General features: G+C 35.9%; 1 protein-coding gene across 5 annotated transcripts in view; it reads right to left on the reverse strand.

Annotated features, from left to right (window-relative positions):
• The window catches only part of GRIK2 (glutamate ionotropic receptor kainate type subunit 2), a 1,079,206-nt gene that overhangs the window by 998,127 nt on the left and 60,298 nt on the right, over nucleotides 1–20,781 (reverse strand). Inside the window, exon 7 of one of the 5 annotated variants that reach the window (XM_072831954.1) lies at nucleotides 12,558–12,636. The exons of the other annotated variants lie outside the window; for them this stretch is intronic. The gene's annotated coding sequence lies outside the window, so the exon portion shown is untranslated. The remainder of the gene's footprint in view (nucleotides 1–12,557; nucleotides 12,637–20,781) is intronic. 5 annotated transcript variants of the gene reach the window in all.

The raw sequence follows: 20,781 nt of genomic DNA on the forward strand, positions 1-20,781 counted from the left end.
GAGCATGCTTCCCAAGGGTAGCCCAATGTGGGAGTCGATCCCAACATTCGGGATCACACTGTCAGCCGAAGGCATATGCTCAACCATTGAGCCACCCAGGCACCCCTTGCTTCCAATTCCTGAAAAGCTCTTCCTGACACCATTTATATCCCTGATTTTCTCAAGGATAATTTGTACTTGTGCTTCATAACCTAGGATACTTGTCATTTCCTTTAGACAATCTTCTCTTATTCTCCAAACCTAGGTTAGTATCCTCTTCTACACTCTTATACTACCTACACTTAACTCTGTACTTGTCACTACATTGCTTATTTCTCTGCCCAGCTCTCCATTACACTGAAATTTACAGAGGTGTAACTGTGTCCTAATTACTGTAAACCAAAATAGGTTTTAAAAAACATAGGAGATAGTTAATTTTTGTTGAAAGAAAAAAGTGGGGAGAAAGATAAACTAGAAGAAAGATTTTTAAGTGTAGTTGACTAAGAATATAGTAACTTTCATTAAAAAAATGGAATCATAAGAACAAGCAGGTTTGATACGAAAAGAAAACTATAATTTTTTGAGTGCATATAATATGCCAAGTACTGAATTAGTATTATGGACATTCAGTTAAAATTTGGATATAATGAATTTGAGACTCTATTGGTATAATGAAAACATGTTCAAAAAATAGTTTAGACTAAAGTCCAGTTGTCATGAATGAAAGCACAGAGATTTGAAAGTCATTTATATGGGTGATGAATGTTGCATGGTGTGGATCTCTGCATTTCAAATGCTGCATGGCAATATTTGATAGAAATGGATTCTGGTCAAGTCAACAGCCAGCAAGCATTGGGTAATGGTGAAGAAAATGCACATCTGACATCCTTAAACAACATATAACTAGAAATTGCAAAGGGTATATTCTATGGTTAATAGGAGTTAATGAAAAGTGTGGGGCTCAGGTTAATTCCATTATAATTTTTATTGGTATTCAGCTTGATTTTGTTGTCCTGTGCCCCACATCAATTTTACATGCCCCATGATTCCATTCTGCATCAAAGGTAGCTCCATTTCTGAAAACAGTTCAACAGTATCTTTATGATGAAAGGGGAAAGAATCATGAAGATTGAGAGCACCAGGAAGGAGTCAAAGTGGAGAGGGAATTAGGAGGCAGGAAAGGATATTTGGCATAGAATCTTAAGGGGCAGATATATTTCAAAAGAGAAAAATAGCCAAAGGGCTAGGGAAGAAACAGTTATGCATATGTGGAGTATAATCAGGGAGTATTTCTAGCGATTATATCCAAATTCATTAAATAAAGGAAGGAGCTTGAAGAAGAGCAAGGGAAGCAGGAAAGCCAATAAGAATAAATGTAAATTAGCTATTACTTGCTTAATGATGAAATAAATAATTTTCAATTTACAAATTGCCAATGGGAAATCTCTGAAAAGAATAGTTTTATTTACCAGTTGAAATGCTGCTTTTCTGATTTGATTTTTTTACATAGCTCATCTTTGATGTAGAACTAGTTAACTATTAGCACAAATCTGGAAAATATAACATATTTGCTGGGTCTGCCAGATTTCAGAAGAATCATGTGCGACTGGAACAGTCAGTTCAGTATACAGTCTTTCAATTCATGATAACAGTCCTTTGAGATCAGTGCTTGAAACCTGTTTCATCCCATTTGTAGAACCATATAGGTTGTAGTCACCTGCAGGGAGGAAATCTTTTGTCCCTGACAACTGAACTCCAGCCCTGTAAATACTGCTGTCATGGGAGTTGTCCCATAGACCTCTTTGGTTTCGATTTCACTCATCCAGAATTTGCAATATATTGACTCATTCCTTTTCATTTTTTTTAAAGATTTTATTTATTTATTCATGAGAGATGGAGAGAGAGGCAGAGACACAGGCAGAGGAAGCGACCCCGGGGTCATGCCCTGAGTCAAAGGCAGATGCTCAACCGCTGAGCCACCCAGGTGTCCCTATATTGACCCATTCTGGGATGAAGTTTATTTTTTTCCTAAAAATCTAAAAACTCTGAGTTTGCATTTCTAGAAAGTATATAACCAAATTATCTTTGAAGTACATTCTGCAGAACAGAGTTTTTGTTTTCCTGTTATTCCTTTTTAACTCAGGAATAAGCAAAGTCAAACAGTTTTATTTATAATGAAATTTCTAATATTTTAATATGTTAATACCCCAGTGGGCATTAACTGTTTGCATAAGTTATTCGAATTTGGAACCCTTTTCATGGAATACATTTTGAAAATATTAATCTAGTTTAAGGCATCACAATGCAGATTTCATTTATTTTGAAAACACCTACTATGTGGTAGTCATTGTGCTAGCATAGTCTGTGGAAGCAGGCTTAATTTCTGTGTAAGAGAGACATTAAATTATAAAAATTTAATAATTCTGAGTGGGCAGGCAAATTACTGTAAGAAAAATACAGGGAATCTAACTTAGCCCAGGAGGTGAAGAAAGGCCTTTCTATGAAATGATGTGTAAGCTGAGACTCACAGTACTGGTGTGAGTTTGTTAGATAAAGAGAGGCAATGAGAACATTCCAGATAGAGGAAACAGCAAACGCAGAGGCTCCAAAGCAGGAAAAAGTAAGGCCAATCTGAACAATTGATAACAATCCAGGAGAGTTCAAGGCCAAGAGACAGCCCTCATAAAACATACTTTCTAGTTGGTGAGAAAGACATATTCTATACTTGTCCTTCTAATTTCAAACCATAAAAAATCACCTTTTCCAGCAAATGATGAACTAATTGTTCAGAACTGACAAATCATTAAGGTTGGGAGACATTTTAGTTCCAACCAGTCAGTGTAATGGCAAAAATAGTACAAAAATCTAAATAGGTTAAATAAAAATGTTCTAAGTTTCTTGCATTTTCCAGGAAATTATAAAACAATAAGTTTATACTATGCATTACAATTCAGGAATGCATGCCGTAAAATTTATGGTAATTCTAAAGAAAAATAAAAGAGTACATAATTAAGAAGTGGCAAGGAAATACCAAATTAAATTATTTTTTCTGAATTAAAATTTTTTTAAGATTTTATTTACTCATAAAAGACACAGAAAGAGGCAGAGACATAAATAAGCAGGTTCCCCATGGGGAGCCTGATGTAGGACTTGATCCCAGGATGCAGAGATCATAACCTGAGCTAAAGACAGATGCTCAACCATTGAGTCACCCAGGTGCCCTCCGAATTAAAATTCTTAATTGAACTTTTGGTTCAATTACATACAGAACTTGCTTAACCACCAAAAACAATTAGAAAACTGGGAAAATGATAAGAAACAACTATTTTAAGACATCAGAATAAAAGCACTGTATTATGATCCCTGAGAAAAGGAAAATAAATGAGGTAGGGCCTACTAGCCCTAGCTTTCCATATGGAGTCGTTTTCAAGACTACAACATAGGATTTAATCAAACAGTATAAATGTCTCACTCAATTCAGGAACTAGAAATCAGAATTGGAGGTAACTGACGTGGCTGGCAGTAGTGGGACAAACGACCATAGAAAAGGAAGATATGCAAAAAAAAGAGATCCAGAAATCTGCATAGGGATCTCTTAAATTGGCTAATAAGTAACAAGCTTTGTATAGATTGGGTAAGACTGGACAAAAAGAGGCAAAAAGCTATCAAGAACCAGCTGAGCAATTCCAAAGCTCATGTGGGCTGGAGACATTCTAGTTCCAACAAGTCAGTGTAAAGAAGCTCTTTTGATTATCCAGAGCATTCAGTAAGATCCCAGAAGGGTCATACCTTAGCAGCAGAACTAAACTGGCCTTAGAATAGAGACTACCCCCAATCTACTTTCTTTTAAAAAGATGAAACAAAATAAAGGAGAAGAAAAGGGAGGAGAAACTTGAAAGGATCAAGATGATACACAAAAGAGCACAAGAAAAGACACAAAATTTCACTCAGAAAGCTGTGCCAACACCAAGGCTCTTAAACATTCACTCTGGGTCCTTCTTCTAGGACAAGGTGAAAGCAATATTATCGGTAAAAAAATAAACAGATTGCTTAGAGCACTACTAAGCAATTGAAATTTAATGCACACCACACATATAATTTTAAATTGTCTAAGTGGCTACATTGAAAAAATGAATAAAATTCATTTTAATAACCTATTTAACTTGATATTTCCAAAATACTATAATTTCAGCATGTACCCAAATGGAAAATAAATCATTATTAAGATATTTTACATTTTTTCATGAAAACTCTATAAATACAGTGCATATTTAGACTTTCAGCAATCTCAATTCAGACTAGCCTCATTTCAAATTTTCTACAGACATAAGTAGCTAATGGCTACTGTTTTGAACAGCACAGACCTAGAGCTGAGAAGTTTGGAATTGTTAACTGTATATAGGAGTTGTTTAGGAAAGCCAGTTCCTGAGGACTTTGAGCTCATAAGAAGTTGTAGCACCTCTATCTGGATATAAAAAGTCATGATTCTCTTGGGAAAGTACCTATAGGACCAGAGTTTGGAATCAGCTCTTTGTGATCTTCCAGGGTATTTCTGGGCAATCCTGTTTTGTTCTATCATAAAATAATATTGTTAATATCCAAAATATTTAATTAAATTATTTAATATTTAATTTAAAATGTTTAATTGATTAAAGAGGTATGTCCTCTTTCATTAAAATAATGTAGCTCTTCCATGAACTTCACTAGACTGTGAGATATACAGAAAGAACCCATCCAATCTTTCAGAGTCATTGACTACCAGATGTCACCAATGGGAATCATATGCAAACTGATGAAGATAATTTCCATAATGGATCATATTTAATGAAGGTATACATTTATTACAAAAAGATCACATACTTTACTATTGTCTATAGGCAATACACTATAGACAGTCATAAAATTGTGGTCTAAGAACTATAAATAGAAAATGAAAGGGAGTAGCTTCTGGGTATAAAACTGGTTGTTGTAAAAATTCATAGATCTTAGTCACAAAAGGAAGAGAGATCTCTTTCAGTCTCTAACGGTAATTAGCCACATTTCAGCTAAAAGACACAGAGCCAAAAATACTTAGCAGGCTTGTTTGGGTGAGTACAAGGTGAATATTGCTTGGCTCAGTGACTATAGAGCTCCTGAAGACTATGCTTAAGTCTCATCAGTATATGTGCTTATTGAGTCTGAATTTCTCCTTCCAATTTAATATTCAGTACCTCATTAGCAATTTTCAGATTCCTTAGAATGCTTCTTTAATCTGTCTATTTTAGGAGTATACAAAAAAATAACAGCATTTATTTAAAATGAGCATCTAAAACTTCTTCAGTGACTCTCACAAGATTCTTCCCTATAGACCCAGGATCCTCAATTGAAGGCTGTAGCAAATACTCCTTTCTAAATGGCTTTCCTATTAGGAAGTTGGTGCCACCAAGAACATAAGTTCATCTCCAGGTTCATCCCCAAATATGACTATGTAACTTTGAGCTAGAGGACTTGATATCTGCACATTTTTTACTTGGATGCAACAACAGCAGTCAGAATAAACCTAATGAGGGTTTATTAATCTCTGCAAAATTATTTTTATTTATTATTTTTTAATCTCTGCAAATTATTAATAACAAAAGACAGCAACAATACTGATATCCAGTATCTAGTGAATGTTTATGACATGCAGGCATTGATCTAAATATGTCACATGTTTCCATAATTCTACTTGCAAAACCACCTTTAAAGGAGGTATTCCAGGTTCCCTCTGAGGGAATATTAGGGAGGAAAGTAGCTTACCCAGCTCACCACACTAATAATGGTAGAGCTAGAATATGGACCTAGACAGTCTGTTTTCAGATCTCATGCCACCTCTTGCTACATGTACTGAACTTACTAACTCTCACTTATGAAGATGCTAAATCCCACTGACACAGTTGACCTGTGAACAATGCCAGAGTTAGGGGCTCCAGCCCCTGTGCAGCCAAAATTGTGTGTATAACTTTGACTCCCCAAAAACTTAACTACAAATAATCTACTGTTGACCAGAAGACTTGCCATAAAATAAAGTCAATTAATAAACATTTTTGTATATGTATTATATACTGTGTTCTTACACTAAAGTAAGCTAGAGAAAAAATGTTATTAAGAAAATCAAAAGGAAGATAAAATACAATTATAGTACTATACTGTAAAAACTGTGTGTACGGGCAGTGCCCACAGGAATATGCCTCTTGCTTCAAGTGTTCAAATAGAACAGACTCAGGGATACACCTTTTCCAGCCTCCTATCACCCTCCAACCTCTTTCCCAGTTGCAACTTTTGGAACCATCTTCTCAGCCATCCTCCACCTCAGGACAAGCCAACACCATTTTTGAGCTTAGCTCCTTACTGTCAGTCAACCATAAGCTCTCAGACCGATCAGAATTATTCCACTGAGGTGAAAGCCACCATCAACCACTAATCAGTTTGCCTCCTACACTTACCTCTCTCTGAGCTTCTATTTCTACAGTGATAGTGTGGCTCTGGAAGGCATGGACCACTTCCAGGGTTGGGTGAGGAGAAGCACAAGGGTACCAAGCAAAATCAAAGCAGCAACTGCATCCTCTTCCAGGAGGCACAGAAGCCATCCCACAATTAGTGGGTAAAACTCCGGAAGCCATGGAATCCACCATAGTCCTGGAGAAAGACTTCAACTAGGACCTTCTGGAGCTGCATACTCTGGGTTCTGTTGATGCAGATTCCATCTCTGTGACTCCCTGGAACCCCATTTCCTAGATGAAGAGGTGAAACTCATCAAGAAGATGGCAACCATCTAATTAATCTCCACCAGGTAGCTGGCTCCCAGGCTGGGCTGGGTGAGTATACTCTGAAGCACTCTCATGCACTACTAGGTATCTCCAGACCCTTAAGCACTGCTAGGCATCTCCAGAGCTTAGTAAGCCCCTTTGGCAACACTCTGATGTCAAGGCTTCTGCCTAACCTTTTCTCTGCAGCCATTAGGCAGCTTTTTTGACCATCTAGAGCCTTCTCCCAAGCCCTGGGCCAAAATCATCTGGGTGGGATGAAGGCTGGTCCTGATGCACACCACTATATTTTTATTGTCTAGTTTTCTATTAGATAAGCCTGTAATATTCCATTGTATATAAAATATTACAGCTGTTACTGCCCAAGTTTCTTTCAAACTTACGTTTTCCCCATTAAGGTTATGATTTTATTTTCATCTGTCTTTCAGATGAAAAAGCCCAAAAAAAGCCTGTCGCTGAAACTGGTATCAAGACACTCTACAATAGGAACTTTCTTGTTTTTCTTGCAGAGGTATAAGCAAGCATTCTCCTGTGAACCTGCTTCAGAAAAAGCTGTGATTTTTCTCATTGAAAACGAGTGAAATAGGATCAAGGGCCATAATTGGTTGCTCACATTCAAGAGCAAGAAAGTGAAAGTCTTTCTCATAAAAGGCATTTTAAAATGTCTGTTAAATTTTATTGGGTTATCAACAGCATAGGAAGTTTCTTTTCATTAATGTCTTGGTTTGATAGCAGTCTAATATGCTAGTATTGTTAGAATAATGGTAATCTTCATGTTCCCCAATTTTTTGATGAATTATGACCTGTCATACTTTTTTCTTGGTTTAGTATTTCAGTCTTTCTTAGGCTGCTAATCCTTCTTTCTGGTTTAAGATTTAATTAAGTTGCTACCCTGGTGTTTTTTAAGCACTAGATTAATGACCATTTGTCATTAGAGCATTCTTTACATGGAAAAAAATGCCCTTACTGCTTCCACCTTTAGCTATGACAGGATAGCTACTAGCAGATCAAAAGTCACAACAAAACAACCAGAAAAGATAGGTATTTTTTAAAAAAAATCAATTTAGAGATATTAGAAGACTTCAACGCAGCCAGGACTTGAAGGGCCATGCCCCTAAAGAAACCAAATGTTTATTTGAATGAACTTGACATCCTATGTTAGAGTTTTCTATTTAAGGCATTTACTAAATCTTTAGGATTTTGGCACAAGAGCTAAAAGGCTGGTCAGTAAAAGAGGCAGAAATTAGCAGTAAAACTACAATGAGATAATATAATAATGGCTAAAATTAAAGAAGGATATAGCACCAACTGTTCATGAGGTTTTGGAAAACAAACTTTTTACAGTCTTGTGAAAATGGGAGTTGGTACAAGTGTTTGGCAATACTGCTAAAATTACATATATGCATAACTTATGATAAAGCTCTTTGGTTCCTACGTATACACACTGCAGAGATGCAAAAGTATGTTCATCAAAAAATATGCTCATCAAAAGCTATTTATAAGAATGTACATTGTAACAGTATTTGTAATACCTCCAAACTGTAAATGATACAAATGTTTTTTAACAGTAGAATGAATTAATTATATTTCCATACAAAGTAAATATTAACTAGTAATAAGAATGAAGTACTACCACATAAAACAACTTTGATAATCTCTATGAAGGAAATAAACAAAAAAGAATAAAGACTATAAAACTTTATTTATTTAAAGTTCAAAAACACAATTAATTGGTGGCAAAGAAGTCACGATAGTAGGCGACATCTCCTGCCTTTGGGAAGGGATGTTAAGAAGTAGGAAAGGCATGAGGGAGGATTCTGGGCTGCTGGTAATATTCTACTTCTTGTTCTGAGTAGTGGCACTGTAACCACCAGCGGAAAAAAATTATCTGAGCTATACACTTAGGATTTGGTGTAATGCTGTATTTTATAAATGTATATTTTAGCATAAAGTTTATGCTCTAAAAATTCCATTACAAATCACAAGACAGAATACTGTTTATGTCTTAGGAAAAGCCCATAGAAGTTGTATTTGGTAGTCAGGTTGCAAAAACAAACGCTGATCACAACGTATTATTAATTCTGCTTAAGGTAGCCTTTTCTGGGATCCCTGGGTGGCGCAGCGGTTTGGCGCCTGCCTTTGGCCCAGGGCGCGATCCTGGAGACCCGGGATCGAATCCCACGTCGGGCTCCCGGTGCATGGAGCCTGCTTCTCCCTCTGCCTGTGTCTCTGCCTCTCTCTCTGTGACTATCATAAATAAATAAAAATTTTAAAAAATTTTATATTAAAAAAAAAGGTAGCCTTTTCTTCTTCCTACCATATATTTTCACCACGTGACATTACATTATTTATGAACAATATATATTGTTTATTGCCTGTCCTCCCTAACTAGTAAGTAAACTACATGAAGGAAAAATGTCTATTTTATTCACTATTTGTCTGTTTATTCATACTCAGCATCTAAAATAATACATTAAAAAATTGCTCTAAGTATTTATTGGAGGAAGGAAGGGAGGAAGGAAGGAAGGAAACTATTTAAGGTCATTAGTAGCTATTGGTGCTTTCATTTAAGTTTTGTTTGAATTTCATATACACTGAACCTTATAGAAAGTCCTCAATAATTCCCGATCTTAAGCAACATGCATGAGGTAGGCAATAAATAATTAAAATTTTTAAAATTCTGGAAGATAACCTCTTTACTCTGCTTAATAGCTATAGTGAAAACACATAGGAAGACCAGAAAGCATTATGAAGGAATTTAATTTGAGGGAATTTCTTGCCAGCCAGATTCCTCTCTGCAAATATTTAATTTCTCAAAGGAGAAAATAGTTCTCCCCTGTCATTCAGAGAAGAAGACAGAAGAAAACAAGGCTCAATGGCTATAGGATAATGATTGGGCTAATGTCCAGAGTAATGTGACCATATGCTGACTGGTATGTACTCCTACCTCAACCATAGACAAACAGTAAAGTCCTGGTGGATAGTCTAAATAAGAACACCCCTTTATGAAGCAAGTGACACGAGCCCTAACCTATGGGCCAGGTGGCCCCAGAGCATGTGACCTCTGGGCCCAGATGAGTAGCATAGAGGAGAAGCCAGAGAGTTCAGGGAAAATCTGTACAGCTTGCCTGGCATGGGGTGAGACTATAAAAGCAGCCCTGAAAGCATGAGAGAGAGAGGAGCAGCAGTAGCCATTACAGGGTATTATAGGGAAACAGGGAGTCACTTAATATAAAGAATAAAGGAGAGAGAAATTGGAGCAGAAGGAAAAAGCTAACAACTAGAGAATTTCCCGGAGAAAGGGAAAATGAACACATGTCCATCTGTATCAGGGAAGCAAGCCCAGTTATATAACTGAGCACTGAATAAAGACTGAATCATTTTACGTAGAAAGATGTAGAAGAGGAAAGAGGAGGATGAGTGATGAAGGCAGGAGATCAAATGCTAAGGCACCTTTCCTCATCCAGGGGGAAACTAAATGGATATTTGTTGTGCATTGTAACATCACTGATGTTCAATTTAGCTATTTAGTAAGATCAGTTATTATTTCATTTTAAAGCTAATTTAAAAAATAGTGAGTCTTCAAAAATAATTCTAAAAGATCATTAATTTATATATATATATTTTTTAATTTCCAAATTCCAGAGGACTGATGCCCAATAAGCCTGTTTAGAACAGAGGCATGTACCTTCCCCACCCAGCAGAGAGGAAATGGGAATGTTATGTGGCAAATTCCCTAAGTAAGCGTATTTGAGGGATGATCATCGTCAAGGTCATATTTGAAGGAAGGGGCAGAGTAGGGGCAGCCCCAGTGGCACAGCAGTTTAGTGAGACCTGCAGCCCAGGGTGTGATCCTGGAGACCCAGGATTGAGTCCCACGTCAGGCTCCCTGCATGGAGCCTGCTTCTCTCTCTGCCTTTGTCTCTGTCTCTCTCTCTGTCTGTCTCTTTCTCTCTCTGTGTGTGTCGCTCATGAATAAATAAGTAAAATCTTTAAAAAAAAAAAAAAAGAAGAAGAAGAAGGAACTGAGTAAAACCTGGTACACAAATATGCTTATGTACCGAGTCTATGTGGTTAGAGTTTGGTCTTTCTTCATAAATATGGCTAAAACTCAGTATTGAAATTTTCATTGGGTCAATAGACACTGCTAAGAATTCAAAATGAAAACTAATATTAGAACCCATTAGAAGCTTCTTTTTTAAAAATGCAGGCTCACGTAAAACATACCCTAGGTAGGTTATTAAAGCTCTAAGCCGAAATAATTTTTTTTTCCATAGAAGTTAAAATGTTAATGAAATGTCATTACCAGGGGCAAGGGAAAGGAAAGGATTAAACAAACTACTGTTGTGTAACTCCGACTTAAGGGACAATATCCATGATGAACCTATTATCTCTATTTCCAGGCAAGATATTTACTGAATCCACTTTTTAAAACAGCCAAAATCGCAAAATGCAATTCATTCTTTAAATAATTGGAAATCAGTATTGTGAATGGATTTTGATTGCTTGAAAAAAATGTTAGCTTTTTCTTATTAGCGAGGCACAGCCGAAAATGAAGATGGAAGACAAATAAAATATGGACTTGTTAATGGACCCTGGAAAAATAAATGAGGTTTTCTTAATTTCTTAGTGACTGTGGAGAGAGTGTTTATGTCAAAGTGAAGAAGACAGCTCTGTCACAGCTCTGAAAAATAAGTAGGAAGCATATAGAAATGAGTATTGAATCAGGTCTTTTTTTTTCCTTCCTAGTAGCTTTTTAAAAGACTTTTTAAAAATTAAAAAAAATAAATATTAAATCACTTATTCAGGATTTATTTTTCTTCTATTTGTTTAAGTCTTAAATATCTAAGAAATATATTGATTCCAGAGTTCAACAGACTTTTAAGGTATGCGATTTGGTATAAAGAGTTGAATCTTAAATCTGGAAATAGATGTAAAAAAATGGCTCTACTCTAGAATGAACCTGTAGGTGATTGGAGTCAGTCACTTAACTTCTGAGGATTCATTTACTCATTTGTAAAGTAGAGAAAATAATATCATTCAACAGATTTCAATACTCATATGAAAATTAAATTAGATAACAGAAGAAACAGGTCGACAAAAGTGATTTTTCCTGTTTCTTAGCATATTATTCCTTGGCTGGACGTTTACTAACTTGCAGGTGCTCATATGCCCACTACAGGGCTGCCACTGGAGGGAAAAAATATGAGGCTGTCTATTAGGGTTCCTAGAAAAACAGAACTAATAGGAGATCTATCTATCTATCATCTATCTATCATCTATCATTTATCTATCTATCTATCTATCTATCTATCTATCTATCTATCTATCTATCATCTTTTAGATTTACTATGAGGAATTGGCTCACACAATTATGAAAGCTAATAAGTCCCATGATCTGCCATCTGCAAGCTGAAAACTCAGGAAATCAGATAGTATAAATTCTGGTCTAAGGGCAGAAGATGAGATGTCTCAGCTCATTCAGTGAAGCAGGTAAAAAGGGATAAATATCTCCTTCCTTAGGCTTTTGGTCTAATCAGGCCCTCTGTGGATCAGATGATGCCCACCCACATTGGCTAGGGCAATCTCCCAAGTCCACTAATTCAAATGTTACTATCATCTGGAAACACCCCCACAGACACACCCAGAAATAATGCTTAATCTGGGAACCTGTGTCACACTCCAGTTGACACATAAAATTAACCATCAAAGGTTGATATTAAAAGAATTTGGCAATAGTCCTCTAAGAGAATAGGACATACTTAAACAGAGAGACTAATGCTTACTTCCTACCTGGAGAGCTATGAATACAAAAGTCTGGCTAGAGCACCACAATGTCAAGGAAAGAAAAGAAGCTTCAATGGGCAGCTTCCTGTAAACAAAGTAGACACATAAGGGTCAAAAACTTAAGTTATATTTTAGTTATACCCTTCCAAGGGGATACCTTGCATTTAAATGCTGTGAAATATTGCCGAAGGCAAGAGCTTGGAAGTCAAGAAAATGCTTCACAACAGATCAGCAAGAGAATTCATTCCAGCTTTAGGGAATTATACTTAGGCCATTTGGGCTTCTGTAACAAAAAATACCATAGTCTTAATTGCTTATAAACAACAAGCATTTATTTCTCACAGTTCTGGAAGCTAGAAGTCCAAGATCAAAGTACTATCAGATTCATTGTCTGGTGTGAGCCCTCATTCTTCTAAGGGCAGGCAAGACTGCCATCATTCTCCAAGTCATATGCCAAAAGTAACGCTAAAGTGACACATGGAAAGGTCCACTGAAAGCGACACTAAAAGTCCACTGACTGAGAAGCAGGGGTAAATTATAGCATTTTCTCATTGCTTGCCCTGCAAACATCTCCTCCTTTGTTCCATCCTCCTAAGGGTAGATTGTCTCAGGTGTACATACCACAGACTGAGAAATGGCCAAGAGTAGATAATCGTAGAAGGTATGCTAAGAGATCGGACACTAGATCAAGTCAACCACATGCATGGTTGTTTAGTGCCTTATAGAGACAGAGGTAGGAAGAGAAGAGGGTGGACCATCTCGTTTGAGTGCAGAACTTCAAGGAGTCTGAAATTTCTAACTTTGGCTTTTCAAATCATTATGAAGGTCCATTTTCAAAGGAAGAGGAAGGAACACATTTTATATAATAGTTTATTGGCCAGATTTGTAACTTTATTTTTTTTTTTTTTAAGATTTTATTTATTTATTTATTCATGAAAGACTGAGAGACAGAGAGAGAGAGAGCGCCAGAGACAAAGGCAGAGGGAGAAGCAGGCTCCATGCACAGGGAGCCCGATGTGGGATTCGATCCCGGGTCTCCAGGATCGCGCCCTGGGCCAAAGGCAGGCGCTAAACCGCTGCGCCACCCAGGGATCCCGATTTGTAACTTTATATATTTAGACATTTGATATATGAGCTTCCATTTTTACTCTTGCTCCTGCCATGTGATGCTAAGGGCAGGCAGGACTGCCATCATTCTCCAAGTCATGTGGCAAAAGTAAAGCTAAAGGGATAGATGGGAAGGCCCACTGAGAAGCAATACTTAAAGTCCACTGACTGAGAAGATTGGGTAAATTATAGCATATTCTCACTGTTTTGAAATTATATACTTTTCAGAGTGTTAGCTAAACTCCATTCAAGTAATTGATCATATCTAATTAAACTACCTACATGGTTTTAATTTCCTATAGCATTTTTCAATGTTATTACCCATCCAGAATTGGATAAAATATTTTCCAAGTGTATCATTTTGTAAAGCTCTCTAGAGTGAAAAACGAGATTAGTATAAGGTCACAATTGTGATCATAAAAGCGTAGTCTTACACTCATGTTCAAAATTTCTATAATGATTTGAGAAAAAAAACTCTTGTCATTACAAAAAGTGTTCAATGAAAATGTATGTCATCCAAACTTTAAAACTAAATTGATTAGGTTGGTTAATTGATCTTCTCTGCTTCGTTTTCACATGGCTTTTGTTAAATTTTCAAGCCCATCTCTAAAAAAGATCTATCAGGTACTTGCTAATAAATTTCCCCATCAGCGCATACTTGTTTTAGGAAATGTGGGCCCCACAGTCCCTACTGAGTGGGCAAGAGGCACTCTGACCCTGGGTCTCATTGATTGGATGAGGGCAATTACCTGACCTAAGTGGGACCAGTTGTAATTTCTGTCAAAAATAATCCGGGATCCCTGGGTGGCGCAGCGGTTTGGCACCTGCCTTTGGCCCAGGGCGCGATCCTGGAGACCCGGGATCGAATCCCACGTCAGGCTCCCGGTGCATGGAGCCTGCTTCTCCCTCTGCCTGTGTCTCTGCCTCTCTCTCTCTCTCTCTCTCTCTCTCTCTGTGTGACTATCATAAATAAAAAATAAAAATAAAAATAAAATAATCCAAGAACTCAAAAACTCTTGTCAATTTCTCTCGGGCATTTGACCCAATACAGATGCAATACCAAGGTGGGAGTAACTGTGTTAGTCTTATAAGCAAATGGAGCAGAGGAAGTCTATCTGCAGAAAGGGAATTATGAAACAAACACACACAGAGGTATCTTAGCAGAGAGACCTCACAGCCTATAAGACAGAAGTAGGGAAAGAGACTGCCTTGATTTCTGCTGTTTTCTTTATTCTGCTTCCAAACTGACTGACAGCTAATTTATTCCTTTTGATTCTAAAAAGATGTCCTTGCATACCTATGTGAGACATTTTAATTATAGTGACCTAAGTGGTATCTAAGAGCAATTATCTTTCAATAAAGAATAAATACACTTTACCATCTCTAATTCTATAATTCTTTGTATACAACCCATATTTAGAAATAATGTTAAATCAAACGCTCATGAGGATCTTATGATAAAGATATTTTTATAATCACCATTTTATAAATGAGAAAATTGAGTAACAAGAAGCAATTTGTCCAATGTCATTCAGTTAGGAATCAAACACAGACTGTGTGGCTCCAGGATTCATACTATTAACAACTACATAATTTACAGCATATCAATTGTTTTTCTATGATCCAAATAATAATATTTTAGAGGAGGCTTATAGTAATTCATAACTTATTTAGACATTGCACTAGATAAATTTAAAAATATATCCATTAGAACAAGCCAAGAAAACTGTAAGTATTTGGAATTATGAATTTTACATGTAGATTAAAGTCATAAAACCTTTAACCTTCCTTTATAGAATGCCTCATTGACCACCCTTTCTCAGAAGAGTTACAAAGAAGATTGATATATGATAAAATCATTATGAAAATTAGGGGATTTATTTTAATTTTCCAATGAATAAGCAAACATGAACTAGAGAGTAATAAGACCAAATATTTATTAAGCACTCAAGAGAGTTTGAGTATAGTTCTTGCATGGCTGAGAATGTCTTTCCAGGTGAAAATAATTTCTATATAGTCTTCCTTCCTTTATAACATATATTTACTTAACATGAGATATATGAAGCTAAGACTAAGAGTGTTGTGTGATTGAACTGACATTTTAAAGGTTTGGGATTTTTGTTTTGTGTTTTTGTTTTTATTAAAATCAATATTATCTTAAGATTAAACCAAATATAAACTCTAAAAGTAAGTTTTAAAATGTTAATAACCAAGAACATAACAATAATAAGATATGCTGTCTTTTGGATCATTAAGAATTAGACAATAATAATCTGCTGTGTATACTCGGAGCACAATTCTGTGAGGCCAGGAAAAATAAAGGGCAAAATCTCTGCAACTAAGAGCATACAATCTGGCTTGGAACATGAGAGGGGCCCACATGACACAACTGCACAGTGACAAATGAGGGTAAGTTTTGTTATTTATTTATGTCCCCTAACCCATTAAAAAGAGAAAGAGAGAGAGATATGGTCAACCTTAAATAAAAGCATGTAATCCAGTCATACATTATGGGGTACAAAAATAAAAGTTTAACAGAGAAAGGAAAAAGTATTGATGAGACAGTCAAAGAGGGTAGCCTGTAGAAGAAAAATAAGTCCTTATCTTATCCTTACAAGATGAGAAGTATTTCAATAAGCAGAAAGAAAGGAAGAGTCCACATTTAATTCCAGAGAAGCAGCATAAACATCAGTTTAGAGACAGGCAGCATTATATTGTGATTATCTTCCCAGTATCCATTCTTTGCTACTATATGGGTTAGAGCAAAATGGCCCCAGCTCCAGCAAAGAACTGGGCCACAGGCAATCAGGATAAATCCATCCTTCTTTCCATAGTCACTGGTCCAAATTTCCAGGTGTAAGTCAATCAGTAAATGGTGCCCATTGGTTTCCATGGCTCAAGGGAGGACTCTTAATTTTGTTGTGGGAAGGGATGCATTCTCTCACATTGGTCATAATGAAGCTTGGGTCTCTGGTTATTATGGGTATTCTTGAGTATTAAAACATGAAAAGTATGATTCTTCATAATGATGAGAAACAGAGATGTTTTCTACTGAAGAAATATTGTCAGCATGTAATACAGTGATTTGCCATTCTATTCACATCCTTAAAATATGACATCTATAAAGAGAACATACATCAATATGTTGATAACATATATCAACTATGAAGAAAATACAGAGGGGATCTGCAAAACATTTCTACTGTGTATAATATTGTCCAATCTACTTGACTTCAATGATTATCACTTCATTAATAGTGAAACATATTTTTTTATCTATCTCAAATAAATATTTTGAGAGTCAGGATTTATAAAAGGAGTATGTTGCAATGCACAAGTTTTAGGAAGAATATAAGCATAATTGCACTAAAATGAAAATCACTGCTAAGACAGTTAATGTCCAAATGTATATTTTTATTCAATAAATAAGTTTTGTTAATGTGTGCTAGATCCTAGGACACCCGGACAACCAGTCATATACCTTATTTATTCAGTCAATTTCTCTGATTTTCTTTTCCTACATAGTTGAAACATTTGGAATAGCATAACATAGACAAAATAAAAATAAAAGAGTAACTTTATGTAACTCCTATTTCCAATAAGGAAAAGTGTAATGCAATGAATCTACATTTCTTTGAAGTCAGTTACAATATTATTTCAAACAGCTAAATTTCTTATTTTTCCTCTTGATATCTAAAATTCTTTCATTTATTTCAGTCAGTCATTTTTAACTGGAATTTGGGTCACTTAACTGTCCTCTTTCTCCTCATCCTAGTTTCATCTAATCTCTTAACTTTCATCATTTCACTTCTAGACAGTACAATATATAAATACACAAAATCAATACTCAATTTGATAGCTATAGTACTAATTTTAACAAACTTTATCTCAATAAAACCTTATTCCAAATGTGAACTGTATTTAAATGCCCTCTATTACTTAGTGTCTAAAGTTCTTTGAATTTCACCATACCTCTTTCTCTTCACACTGTCAATGATAGCTTGTCTATTTTTATTATTACTATTATTTTAGATTAGATTTTATTTATTTACTCATGAGAGACACACACACACACACACAGAGAGAGAGAGAGAGAGAGAGAGAGGCAGAGACACAAGCAGAGGGAGAAGCAGGCTCCATGCAGGGAGCCCGATACGGGACTCAATCCTGGGTCTCCAGTATCACGCCCTGGACTGACGGCAGCGCCAAACCGCTGAGCTACCCGGGCTACCCCTTTTTTCTTATTTTTGATTGGGAAATGTATGCCACTGAATAAGCAGCAAAATTTGATTTTTTTCACCTCACTTACATTTTTCAAAATGTGTTTAATGTATGGAAATAACTTCATACCTACTGAAAAGAATACCAACTAACCCTTATAGACCAAAAATTCTGGCTTATTAGACTTCTATAATATACTTAGTTTTTGAACAAATTTTAAAAGAAAATTTTACAAGTCAATAATTTTTTATCTATAAAAATAGTTTTCTAAACTCCTAAAATAATCCATTTCACAAAAACATTAAAACTTTATGAGAAACATAAATTCCACTTTTTTAGAAAGGTATTTGTATAATTTTTTTGCTGAAATCTTCAAAATATCACCCAATAGCTTGTTAATAAAACCAAATCAAGTTTATTTGGACTCATTGCATTGAGGAAGAGCACCCTTTGACAGTCTTACCCGTGGTCTCAGAAGAATAATGTCAGAAATGAGATATTTATAAGACTGAAGTTTGAGCTCAAGTGATTAAAGGTGCTCTTTCTAGGTAGGGAACTGATCATGATTCAATAAAAAAATTTGTGTTTATAACAGTATAGGATTGGTAGACATAGCAAAGCAGGTGTCTTGAAGCAAGTCTTAGAAAGTAAATTCCTGTTTAATAAGTAAGCAGAATGCCCAGGTGAGATTTTTTTGTCTGCAATAAATTGATCTGTAGGAAATGCCTAAAACAAAAGTTACTTATGGGTTTATGGCTTTATTTCTCCCAGGCAAAATTCTCATGGAACAAGCAACTAAAACCAGTTGATATAATTAGTCTAAAATCTTTTTGAAGTCCTTTTGAAACAGATGGTCTTATTACTGGGCCTTCCCTTTTGACCATTCTTTAATTCTTTCGCCTGAGTATAGGTGGTTATCATAAGGGGAAATGATTAAATAGATGTCTGTAGAGTCATCATTACATAACAGAGTTCTGTTGGTGGTCATTTCAACCAATACATATATCAGGTTTTCTTGTTCTTTTCTCATTTGATGGAACAGTGCCTATGAAAGTCATTTAGAATTCTAGAGGTTGGGGCAGCCTGGGTGGCTTGGCGGTTTAGCACCACCTTTAGCCCAGGGCCTGATCCTGGAGACCCGGGATTGAGTCCCACATAGGGTTCCCTGCATGGAGGCTGCTTCTCCCTCTGCCTGTGTCTCTGCCTCTCTCTCTCTCTCTCTCTCTCTCTGTGTGTCTCATGAATAAATAAATAAAAATTTTTTTTTAAAAAAAGAAAACACTAAGGGAGAAAAAATATAAAAAAATAAAAAAATAAAATTCTAGAGGTTACATATTTGAGCATTATAACAGTCAAACACTAAGAATACTATGATAAGATTATATAGTCCACACCTAAGCCAAAAACCAAGGGTCGTCTAATTAATTCAGGAGAACAGACTGCATCCACAATGAAGCCTACAGACTAGATATGGGCACATTGCCTAAATTACCTAATCTCATAATTTCCTTTATTTGTTTCCTGGACCCTCTTAGTACTAATAAATAGAAATATCTATTGGATTATAAAAACCATATTCTTTTCCTAAAGTGGTACATATAATACTTCTGAAGTCCAGTTCAGTTATGTATTGTCTTCTTACTTTGTGAACAGAGAAGGAGTTCTATGGATTTCTGACATTATCTAACTCCCTTTTAAATCTCTGAACCATACCATGTGTCTAGTAAGGAGTGATATAAAGAGGCTTAGGACAGAAAAGAAACTTCATAATTTCCCTTAAAGAGTTAAATTTTCAGATCTCCACAGAGATCTGGGCTTTTCTCCTTGACAAGCTACATAATAATCTCTTTCTCTGAGTGTAAAATAGTAGACCCAAATGTAGATCAAGTGATATCAGAGACTACTGAATACTCTGAAACAGGCATCAATTTACTAAGATAACAGATACCTGTCCAGTTTATTGATAGTAGTCAGTAGGCTTCTGTATTGCAAATTTGATATCTATGGTAGGGGACATCTCAATGACAAGTTTTCAGGCAAAATACCCCTATGTGGATGCCTTGCCTTATTGTATAGTTTTGCACTATTCAGGGGTAGTTAGGTTGGGAGAATACATAGTAACAATGCCATGAAATAGATGAAATGTTATACCGTATAGGGGAACCCAAAAACTTCCTACATAGTAAACCTTGTTTGTAAGGTCTGTAACATGAGATAGGTATTTAATAAATTCCACAGGTTCACTTGCTGAGTCTTAACTCTGTGAAAGTTCAGTTATATAGAGATGTTCTCCTATGAGTGATGTCTGGGTGTTACAGAAACTTCTCTTCCTAACCTCCTAGGTATGACATAAAACTCCTATGAGTGATGTCTGGGTGTTACAGAAACTTCTCTTCCTATCCTCCTAGGTATGACATAAAAGAGGTTTTAGTTTTTAGTTTTCTGCCTGATGTGCTGTTTTCCACAGAATAAATAAATAAATAGCAACCAAAACAAAAACCGTACATTAATAATTGAGACAATGACTGACAAAATGAAATGTTTTATTATAAATGATTAGAACTAAAAGGAGTTAATTAACACTCAGAAAAATGGTTGCAAGCACAGCAGTTGGTTCAATTTTATGTTTAACCCAAATCTAAATCATGAACAAATTGCATCCAGGTGTTGGCCTTATTCTTAGGAGCGAATAAGAATACAGAAAGTGGAGTGATGGTGGCACATTCAGTTGAGAGCCAATTCTTGGTTTTGATTCAGGTCATGATCTCAGGGTGTTGTGACTGAGCCCCACATGGGGCTCCACACTCAATGTGGAGTCTGCTTAAGACTCTCCACCCCTCCCCGTGCTTTCGCTTTCTCTCTCTAAATAAATAAATACATCTTTAAAAAAAAAAAAAAGGAA

This window comes from Canis lupus, chromosome 7 (genome assembly GCF_048164855.1).
Source record: "Canis lupus baileyi chromosome 7, mCanLup2.hap1, whole genome shotgun sequence".
Taxonomy (NCBI): domain Eukaryota; kingdom Metazoa; phylum Chordata; class Mammalia; order Carnivora; family Canidae; genus Canis; species Canis lupus.